Source organism: Pan paniscus, chromosome X, assembly GCF_029289425.2.
Source record: "Pan paniscus chromosome X, NHGRI_mPanPan1-v2.0_pri, whole genome shotgun sequence".
Lineage (NCBI taxonomy): Eukaryota > Metazoa > Chordata > Mammalia > Primates > Hominidae > Pan > Pan paniscus.
In genome coordinates, this window is record NC_073272.2 from 52455742 (window position 1) to 52466169 (window position 10428).

The following is a 10428-nucleotide window of genomic DNA, read 5'->3' on the forward strand; positions in this document are numbered from 1 at the left end:
TATTTGCTTCACCTCTGAGTCCCCAGCATCTAACACTGTGTCTGGATTAACCAATTAATCCATTTACAAATTGTCGAACTCTTCTAAAACAATGAAATAAAAATTTGGGAGCAGATGTATTCTAAAATATAACCAGTTCATGTTTGGTGATACCATATGGTACATTTTCATTTCTTTTCTGGGTATCTTTTGTAACTATTTTTTCCTGGTAAGATCATATGAAAATAGCATAGCTCATATTAGCTGTTTCCTGAGTGCATTATAGAGTGTTTTCAGGATCTGTGATAGATGACCCCTGACAACTTCTTTAAAAAGTTCCAAGTCAAAACCATCTACGCCATGCTGTAAGGAGTAGAATCTGGGGTCCTGGACAATTGTTTGCTCCAATAGCAATAGCTACAAAATGTAGGACTTACAAGAATAACTAAGGAAAGTTACCAGGGCAAGGAGCTGGAGGCCAATAGCAAAGTTTATCAATTCATCAGTCAATAGATATTTAGATTGTTTAGATTGTTTGCACATTTGGGCTATTATGAAAAATGACTTTTTTATGGTGCCCAAGAATTTCAATTTGAGAAGCAGAAGATAAAGGTGGGGTATGTGGGAAAGGCCTGTACTGGTTAACTAGATCCTTTTCCATAATCAATATATCTATAGTAGGGAGTGTAAGCATTGAAAGACAAGCAATGTCATCATCAGTTGCTCCTAGAAGTATTCTAGTTCTCCAAGCTTGAAAAGTGAAGAGAAGCCTCTGTTAGAACAGCCTCTGGCACACAAGTGCACCCAGCATGTCCCAGTCTCATAGAAGGCCCCCAACAGGTGTTAGATGGATGCAAAAGAATCTACAGAAACAGCCAAAGGCCGGAAGTTGTTTGTTGTTGTTGTTGTTGTTTTTCGTCTCCAATGCAAATCCAGAAATCCATAGCACAAGCCATTCTCAAGCCAGGAGGAAACAACAAAGGGGAAGTTTTCACAACCCCCTTGCATCACAGTTTCAAAATCAGGCTACATTTCAAGTAACTAGTGGTCTGAAGCCTAACCATATAAATTTAGGACTGCTCGAGGGGAAAGGATAACAGCAGCAGAGCCACTGATCACTGGATTGTTTCAATGAGCTCAGTCTCCTGCATGTCTCAGTTCTTCCTCAGCCACCATCATGTTGCTTCCCCAATACAGAGGAGAAACTCCCAAGAGAAAGGGTATTCCAGAGACCTCATCTGTGCCTTCCAGGATGTTTGAGGAAATATTCTCTGCTCAAAAGATATGTATGAAGCCTTATTTGAGACCTTTTCAGGAATCATCTTTGTGCCTGGGAGTCTCCAGCTGACTGCCAAGGAAATTTGCTAACAATTACACGTGTCTAAAGCCCAATGCTTTGGTGCGAGTGAGGCTATGTTCCCAGTCATGGTCTCTGCCATGTTTGACTGCCCTACCTTGAAGACCAAGCTCCTGGTGTCAGATAAGTGCTATGATGGGTGGTTGGATTTCAAGGAGCTGATTCAGTAAGTGGACATTGAAAATGAGAAACTTAAATCAAGAAAATGTCTGATTTTGGAAGATAGAATGTTATATGAGAAGGTGGTGTGAGTGGTTGTAATGAGAAGCTTAATGGTAATTTCTAGTCCTGAAAAAAAAAAAAAAAAACAGAGTAACTCCCCAACATCCTCAACAGAAGAATCCCTGATCTGGCCTACAAGTTCTCAGTCTGAGTGAACGTCTCATCTTCTGATTCATACTTGACCATTCATTCTGAGATGGTAAAAAAATAGGTGATAAAAATATAAACACATTACAAAACATAATAAAAAGCTTATATATATACAAAATTATATAATGGAATACCATTCAGTCATTAAAAGGAATGAAATTATGTCTTTTGCAGCAAGTTGGATGGAACTGGAGGCCATTATCTTAAGTGAAATAATAGAAATACAAAGTCAAATACTGCATGTTCTCACTTATAAGTGGGAACTAAATAATGTGTACACACAGATATAGAGTGTAGAATAATAGACACTGGAGACTCGCAAAGGTGGGAGGTTTTGAGAGGGTGAAGAATGATAAATTACTTAATGGGTACAATGTACACTATTTTGGTGATGGTTACACTAAAAGCCCAGATTTCACCATTATGTAACAAAACTGCACTTGTATCCCTTAAATTTATACAAATAAAAAAAACCCACTGGCCCTGGGATATGAGAAAATACATATTAAAACAACATGATGCCATGTTTATCCTCAGGTTAGCCAAATACAGTAGTCTCCCCTTATCTGTGGTTTTGTTTTCTGTGGTTTCAGTGACATGTGGTCAACCATGGTCCAAAATAGTTGAGTACAGTACAATAAGATATTTTGAGAAAGAGAGAGAGATCACATTCACACAACTTTTATTACAGTATATTGTTGTAATTTTTCTATTTTATTAATTATTGTTTTCAATTTCTTACTGTGCCTAATTTATAAATAAAACTTTATCATAAGTATGCATGTTTAGGAAAAAAGATAGTGTATATAGGGTTCAGTACCATTTGTGGTTTCAGGCACTCACTGGGGGTCTTGGAACATATCCCCCAGGGATAAGGTGGGACTAGTGTATTAAGTTTGATAATTATAAATGCCATCTTTAGAGAGTAATATTTCAGTGTCCAGAGATGTAAAAAAAAAAAACCATGAACAAGACAGACAAAGCCCCTATCTTCATGGATTTTATATTCTAGACAACAAAATGGACAACAAGAAAACACATAAATGATCAAGATAATACAGTTTCCAAAAGAAACTCCCAACAAAAACAGGCAAATTAAATAGAGTGATCTCATGTGGAGATGGGGGAATTATCTTAGATTTGGTGGCTTCTTAGGAGAGGATGAGCTGAGACTTGAATACTATAGAGCCAGCCTTTTGAATATCTGTAGGAATAATATCAGAGAGAATACTAAGGTACAGGACCTGAGGTGGGAAAGAGCTTGACTTGTTTGAGGAACAGAAAGAATACCAGGGTGCCTGAAGTGTGGTGAGTGGAAAAGAGAGTAGGAGGAGAGGAGGTTGAATAGCAAGGGAGAGCGAGATTACAGCGGGTCTTGTAGGTTATGTAGGAAATGTCTGTGGAATGTGGAGGAGAAGGACTTGATCTGAGTGACGTTTTAAAAACTCCTTCAACTGCTGTCTGAACAATGAGAGACAAGACAGGTAGTAAAGGGACCTGGCAGAAGGCCAGTGCAGTCGTTTAAGTGAGAAGCCGTGTTGGTATGGACCATGATGGTGGCAGTGGACACAGGACTGGGAATTTGCAAGGCGAATAAGGAACTCGCCTCAGGCACAAAATGTAAAGGGGCACTGAAAAATCCAGTGATCAAGAGAAATAATATTTTAATTTTCAAATACATTTTAAAAATCAAATTATAAAATAATTTTCATAATTGAAGTTTAAAAATTTGTATATAATTTTACATATTTATTTTATATATTTATATCTGTTTATAATTTATAATTTCATAAATTTTATGTTTTTAATGCAATAATTTAATTTTTTTAATTAATAAAATCATATTGGCAAACTTCTGCTGACAGATCACCTGCTTCTATTTTTATAAATACAATCTTATTGGAACCAGAGACAACATTAGGGTGACCAAGTAAGGCGAGTCATGCAACTGCCTGGTTGGATTACAGGCTGTGTGAGAACTATACTTTGAAGCTGGCTTGGCTGAATCCCATTCCTAAATCGTATTGGGTATACTTGGCCACTTTGGGAGCATTCATTGTCATGTACTTATTTTAAATTTTGTGGCTGGGCACGGTGGCTCACACCTGTAACCCCAGCACTTTGGGAGGTCGAGGCGGGCAGATCACTTGAGGTCAAGAGTTCAAGACCAGCCTGGCCAACATGGTGAAACCCCATCTCTACTAAAAATATATAAATTAGCTGGGTGTGTTGGCAGGCGCCTGTAGTCCCAGCTACTTGGGAGGTTGAGGCAGAAGAATTGCTTGAACTCGGGAGGCGGAGGTTGCAGTGAGCCGAGATCACACCATTGCACTCCAGCCTGGATGACAGAGCAAGACTCCAACACAAAAATAAATTAATTAATTAATTAAATTAAATTTGGATATTTTATTATTAATTTTTGACAGTAGTTTTGATTATTTTAAAAATATTTCACTAAAATATTATTTATCTTGACTACTGAATTTGCTGGTATCCCCTTAAATATCATGTCTGTCACAAATGTTTCACTTGCTCCACCTTAGTCCCAGCCCTGAGTACAGATAATGAAGAGAGACAGACTTGTGACACGTTGTAGAGGTAAAGTTGTCAGGGCTTGCCAGTGGTTAGGATGTGGCATAGATAGCTGGGTAGATAAGTAGATACATAGGGAAAGACTGATAATAAGGATTACTACAGATTTTTGCCTTGAGCAATTGAGTAAATAGAGGGTATTTTACTGAGAAAAATAAGGCTGGAACATAAAGGCATCATATGTTACTTATCCAACAGAAATTAATGCAAAAAAATTAAGGGAAAAAATGGCAGCTGCACCTCTAACAAATCATCCCCCAATATACCAAGATACTAGCTGTTATTTTAAAAAATCAAAGATTACCAAACCAGGAGCCTAGGCTCTAAGTCAGAGAACCTAAATTTAGAACCTTGCTGTTGCATCTTTTGCAACTTACAGAGTTGTACCTCCAAAGCAGACCTTCATGGGGACCAAAAGTCAACATCCAATGGCTGTATTCTTCACCAAAGGGACAATGGGAGTTTCCAAACTGGCCGAGTATTCCCAGTATGATTTGGGAATGGATTTCAGCCAGCCTTCCAGATATAGTCCTCACACACCCTATTCAGGCTTGAAAGCTCTTCTCTGGAGTGGTAAAGGGAGAGTTTCATGAGACTAAAGCTAAAAAAAAGAGTTCGTTACTCAAGATTGCAGAAAACATCAATATTGAGAGAAGGAACAGGGCTGAAAGCAGGGTGGGAGGGTGTACACCAAAGGATCGAAAGTAGATTACTATAGATCAAAAATCTAAGAGTACACGGTAAAAAGAGGAAGAGCAGTGAATCCATGCAGTTGAGGAGGGATCCAGGATGATTATCCCAAAGACGCACCGTTGGATGTTACTTGTTCTTCAGTGCTACCAGCACCGGGGTGAATAATTGTGTTGACCACTATATGTAGAGATAAACACAGAGATAGAGTCACAATTTATGAGGGTTTGGGGTTCTAGAGTCAGATTCTAAGATGAGAATCACATGTCATCACACTACCCCTTAAAAAATTATTTAAGTAGCTCACGAATACTTTTGGGCATGAGTCACTGGGCCAATGCTAATGCCTCTTTCTAGCATCAGTAAAATTGCCACAATTTTACTGGCAATATCCAGGCTTATTAATCAAAGCAACAATGATCAAAACAAGGCTTCTGGGGTTCAGAAGTAAACGTCTCTCTTGGCAAATTCAAGGGATGCTGAAACTGATTTCAATCTCTTTGGTTGAACACTCAATTAAGTAATTAATTGGGTTGCATTTGTTTTAGTTTGGTTTGTCTGTGGTTAAGTTTCTCAACCTTACATTCAATTCTGCCTAAGATAAATGGTTGTGTGTTGTGACTCCACACTCAAGTTCTCTTAACAAACTCTACTCAAAGGTTCCTTAGGGGAAACAGGTGTATGTGATGTTCATACTCACCTCAAAGGCTTTGACTCTCATAAGCTATAATGGCCAGTGGATATCAGGTAGAGAATCAGAATAGGAGAAACTATTCTAACTCATTTATTAAAATGGTTTAGGAGATCATTCATTTATTCAATTCATTAATTAATAAAAGTGCTTACTAGAACACTTCAGAGACCCCTGAAAGCCATGAATCCTGGAAGGCAATATCATACCAATTAAGTGATACTCACAGAATTTAAGGAGACTCCATTAGCCTCCTGGCCTCATAGCCTTTGTTTGTTTTCATTTGGGTGGTCCTTGTTTCTCTCCACAGATTAGTGCTTGATAATAGCTAGTATTATTGTTGTTGCTAGTACCAACATGAGAAAATCCAAATGGCTTTCCTATTCCTCTTTAGATGGTGGATGGACCTCCAGCCAACAAATATTTTTTGGTGTAAGTGATGCCTTTGATGGATCTTTATCTCTAAGTACTGCCTTGGGAGCTCAGCTCCAAGGAGCCTGTGTGTTTCTGTGTCACACGCCAATTTTCTGTCCCGAGACTGTTCTAAATGTAAGACCAGGTCCTTGTTGTGGGACATGTGGGGCAGAGGCCAGAAAGAGGCATTAGCAATGGCTCAGTGGCTCATGCCCCAAATGGGGCAAATCAAGAATTAAATTCGGAATGTAATCTTGACTTAAAGATGCTCTCCCTACTTCTGAGAGCAATGCCCCCTCACTTCTCTAGGGCCTTTGGAATTAGGAGGACTTGGCTACTTCAGTTGTAGCACTCAAAAGAAAGCTTTTTTTTTTTTTTTTTTTTTGAGACAGAGTCTTGCTCTGTCACCCAGGCTGGAGTGCAATGGCGTGATCTCAGCTCACTGCAACCTCCCGCTTCCCGGGTTCAAGCGATTCTCCTGCCTCAGCCTCCCGAGTAGCTGGGATTGCAGGTGCCCGCCACCACGCCCAGCTAATTTTTGTATTTTTACTAGAGACAGACTTTCACCATGTTGACCAGGCTGGTCTTGAACTCTTGACCTCCGGTGATCCACCCACCTTGGCCTCCCAAAGTGCTGGGGTTACAGGTGTGAGCCACCATGCCTGGCCTGAAAAGAAAACTTTTAAAGGACAATAATGAGATTGAAGAAGACAATATTAATATCAGTTACTATTCATTGACTATTCACTGGTACTTCATATGCATTATTTCATTTCATCTCTCCAACAACCCTGTAAAGGAAAAACTGGGGAAACTGAGTCTCATAGAAGATAAGTACCTAGTCCAAGGAATCACAGAGGTGGAATTAGACATTAAGCAATCATGGTCTATTGAACTCCACAGCACAATCTCTAAACTGTTGTGCTAACCTCTTAAGTGCCTCCACAATCCACAATTTTACTGGCAATATCCAGGCTTATTATTCAAAGCAACAAAGATCAAAACAAGGCTTCTGGGATCCAGAAGTAAATGCCTCATTGTGTATCTATTCAGATATCAGTGAATAACATGATAGCTGCTAGTTTCACACAGCTAAAGCTAAATTATCTCCCAAGGTCTGGAGGGTGAGGAATCACTAAATCTCCATGACAAATGGCATGACCCAGCCGAGTCTCAAAGTTAGTGGCCTTCCCTGGACCTTCCCTCGCCACGGTCTCAACTGTCTTTCCTACTTAACATATAGATTTGGTTTTTTCTTCCTTGGGGTCCCAGGCTCTGTCCAGGTCTTCCGTCACCACTCTATCTGCAAATCCACTGATGTACCAGGAACTGCTTCAGCACAAGTGTTTCGCCAGGTAAGAGAGGATCTTTCAGGAGAGAGTCCATTTCCACTCATGGTATCATAAATAAGATTAGGAATCCTCAATTTGCTGAAGTAGATCCAATCCTATCTTTCATTAACACACCTATCTTGTTGCCATTTATGACAATAACTTCATTAGAGTGTGGGATTTTTTTATTCTCTTGTGACTTTTCAAAGCCATATCTTCTGGCTCCACAGGAGTCCAGAATATAGAACTAAATTATAATCATAAGGTTGAGTTTGTTTAATCAATTTGTAATTACACCTCCCTTTAAAAAGATAAACATTAAAGACAAATACATTACCTATAAATAAGGTAAATATTAAAAACAAAGACCACCTTCCTTATTGGATATAAATCCTTTTAGGCCTTTTAAAAATAAATTTATATTTATCTACCCATCTTCATTGCAATATACTGAAATATTGGGATGGGATTATATAGATGGTATCATACTATGTATATCATAGTAAAACCTGCATTTTCACTCCACACTGTTCCTTAGAGCTCTATTTATGATAATATGTGTAATATATTTTAATCATTGCATAGTATTCCTTAGTATGAATGAATTATATGTTAATGAGCCCCAAGTACCTATCAAGGATACTCGAATCTTTTCCAAGCTGCTGAAATAAGAATCTTTGCACATATCCTAGAATTCTCTAGAGTAACCACTGAGAAGTGGAACTGCCAATGTTTTGTGGAGTCTGGGTGATGCCCAGATTAATCATCACTAAAGATTAATGAGAAAGCACAGGTTCCAAAGCATTGTATCATGCCTTAGAGTTTGCTAAATAATTATTTAACTCTAAATTTTACTTTAGCTGTGTGAGCAAGGACATATACTCTCTGAAGGGAGCATTTGTGGAAACAAAGAATAGCAACGTATTAAATTATGATGACATAAATGCCTAGTTCATTGGCATTTTATGGAGCAATTAAAAATAATTAAGTTAAAATACAGTATATCTTTATTCATCAACATGCCATCCCATATAAAATGTTCAGATTCTTTCTTTCTTTTTTTTGAGACAGGGACTTGCTCTGTTGCCCAGGCTGCTGAGGTGCTCAAGGGATCCTCCCATCTCAGCCTCCCAAGTAACTGGGACTACAGGCACATGACACCACACCTGGATATTTTTTGTTTTCATTTTTTCTAGAGACCTGGCCTCACTATGTTGCCTGGTCTTGAACTCCTGGGCTCAAGCAAGTCTCCCACCTCTGCTTCCCAAAATCCTGGGATTACAGGCATGAACTACTGTGCCCAGACAGATTATTTCTTATACTCTTGATAGAAAAGGACTTAAAATTTTACAAATAGTCAACTCTCACTTGTACCCTTAAATTAATAATAAAAAGGCAATGATAAAATGGTGCCTTTGGAATTAACTCAGAAACAGTTATCCAATTCTGATCTTTCTTAGTCTCAAGACCTAACTCGGTGGGCAGGTCAGGTATTATCTAATACAGATGAGCTACCACATAACAATTAATTGACACTCTTGTGTTCAAAATACATAGTCATTCTATCTCTATCTGAGACCATGAAGAGGTTTGCTCTAATCATCTTCCCACACTGGACCCTTCTACCATCACCAAAATAAAATACACATAAAATGAATTGTGGGCTTATAAAAAGTGTTCGCTACTATTTATCTATGTCTGGGGCCCTATGGAAACTTCTCATAATATCCAGAGACTTTCAGGCCAGTTTGTAAAATTGGTGGCTGTCTCTCCATCCCCAGACTTCAGAAAATTAGTTCCTTCTTTACCTTACCATTGCTGACACATTCTTCATGCACAGGTAAGGTTTTTGGGGTGATAATAGAACTCAGAAGGGTTTCTACAGAAGGCTGGCTTCCTACCATCAGTTAATACTTACTTACTTTTAGCATTAATACTTCTTGTCCAGAAGAGTAAATGAATCTTCATAGAGACTGATGTAACTGAGATGTCTGAATAGATTATCTAAAAGACTAGTAATAAGAACATAAACTACCACTTAATGAGTACCTCCTATATGTTTGGCAATATCTGTATCATTTTTGCAAGTTTCTTTCTCACAACAGACCTGTTATTGGTAGAAATATTCACTAAGGCTAAGAACAACTTTTGATGCCTCTCCAGCTACAGATTCAAGAGTCTGAAGCTTTGTGTGTCTGTAGGAGGATCCATCAGCCCTGGGGTGATTGAGGACTGGAAACACATCACTAAATTGAACATCTATGAAGGCTATGGGAAGACAGCAACTGTAGGTTGATGCTGATTCACCATTCAGCCAGAAACCAAACTTGTCCATTCACTGTGTAAGCACATTGTCAAATCACTAGCACACACTAGAAATGCAGAACTGGATATGAAGCACGGGAAAAGGAATTGCTTTAATCTAAAGGGACCCCCCTTCCATTGCAAGACAAAGAATTACAAGTACAGATAACTTATAAACTTACAGATTTCACAGCAGGAAGTTGAGCTAGTTTCCACCTGACAATTCCTGTTTACTCTGTGAAGTATGAGGCAATGTCACCTGACGAGAATGTGAAAATGATGTGATAGAATTCTGAGTGGAGGATGTTTAAAATGATCATTGCTGAATATGGAAGAAAGAGCAGATTGCGAAAATAAAGGAGAAATGGGTAATTATAAGATCACATTTGAGGTTGCTGAGCATTCATTTTCAAAGTCACTAATCTATGTAGTTATGTGATTTTCTCCAATATCACTCTAAAATACAGATATAAGCATAGTGAAAGTAAACAGTTGGATTGAAGCAGGATTAAAGTTGTGCCAAGAAGATCCAATAAAAGGGCAGTGGGCAAGGGATCTAGTGATATTGGAAAGAAAATAGTTAAGATGAAAGACTAAGAAACTAAGCTGACTGGGGAAGGAAGAGAATTCAAGAAAAGGCAGATAAGTTGTGTGAAGGCAAAGCACTGGGGATGTCAATGGAGCTGGAATGACTGAAG

General features: G+C 38.5%; 1 pseudogene; it reads left to right on the forward strand.

Annotated features, from left to right (window-relative positions):
- Positions 1–1130: 1130 nt before the first annotated feature.
- LOC100978170 (acyl-coenzyme A synthetase ACSM6, mitochondrial-like) lies at positions 1131–9722 on the forward strand (annotated as a pseudogene).
- Positions 9723–10428: the final 706 nt, after the last annotated feature.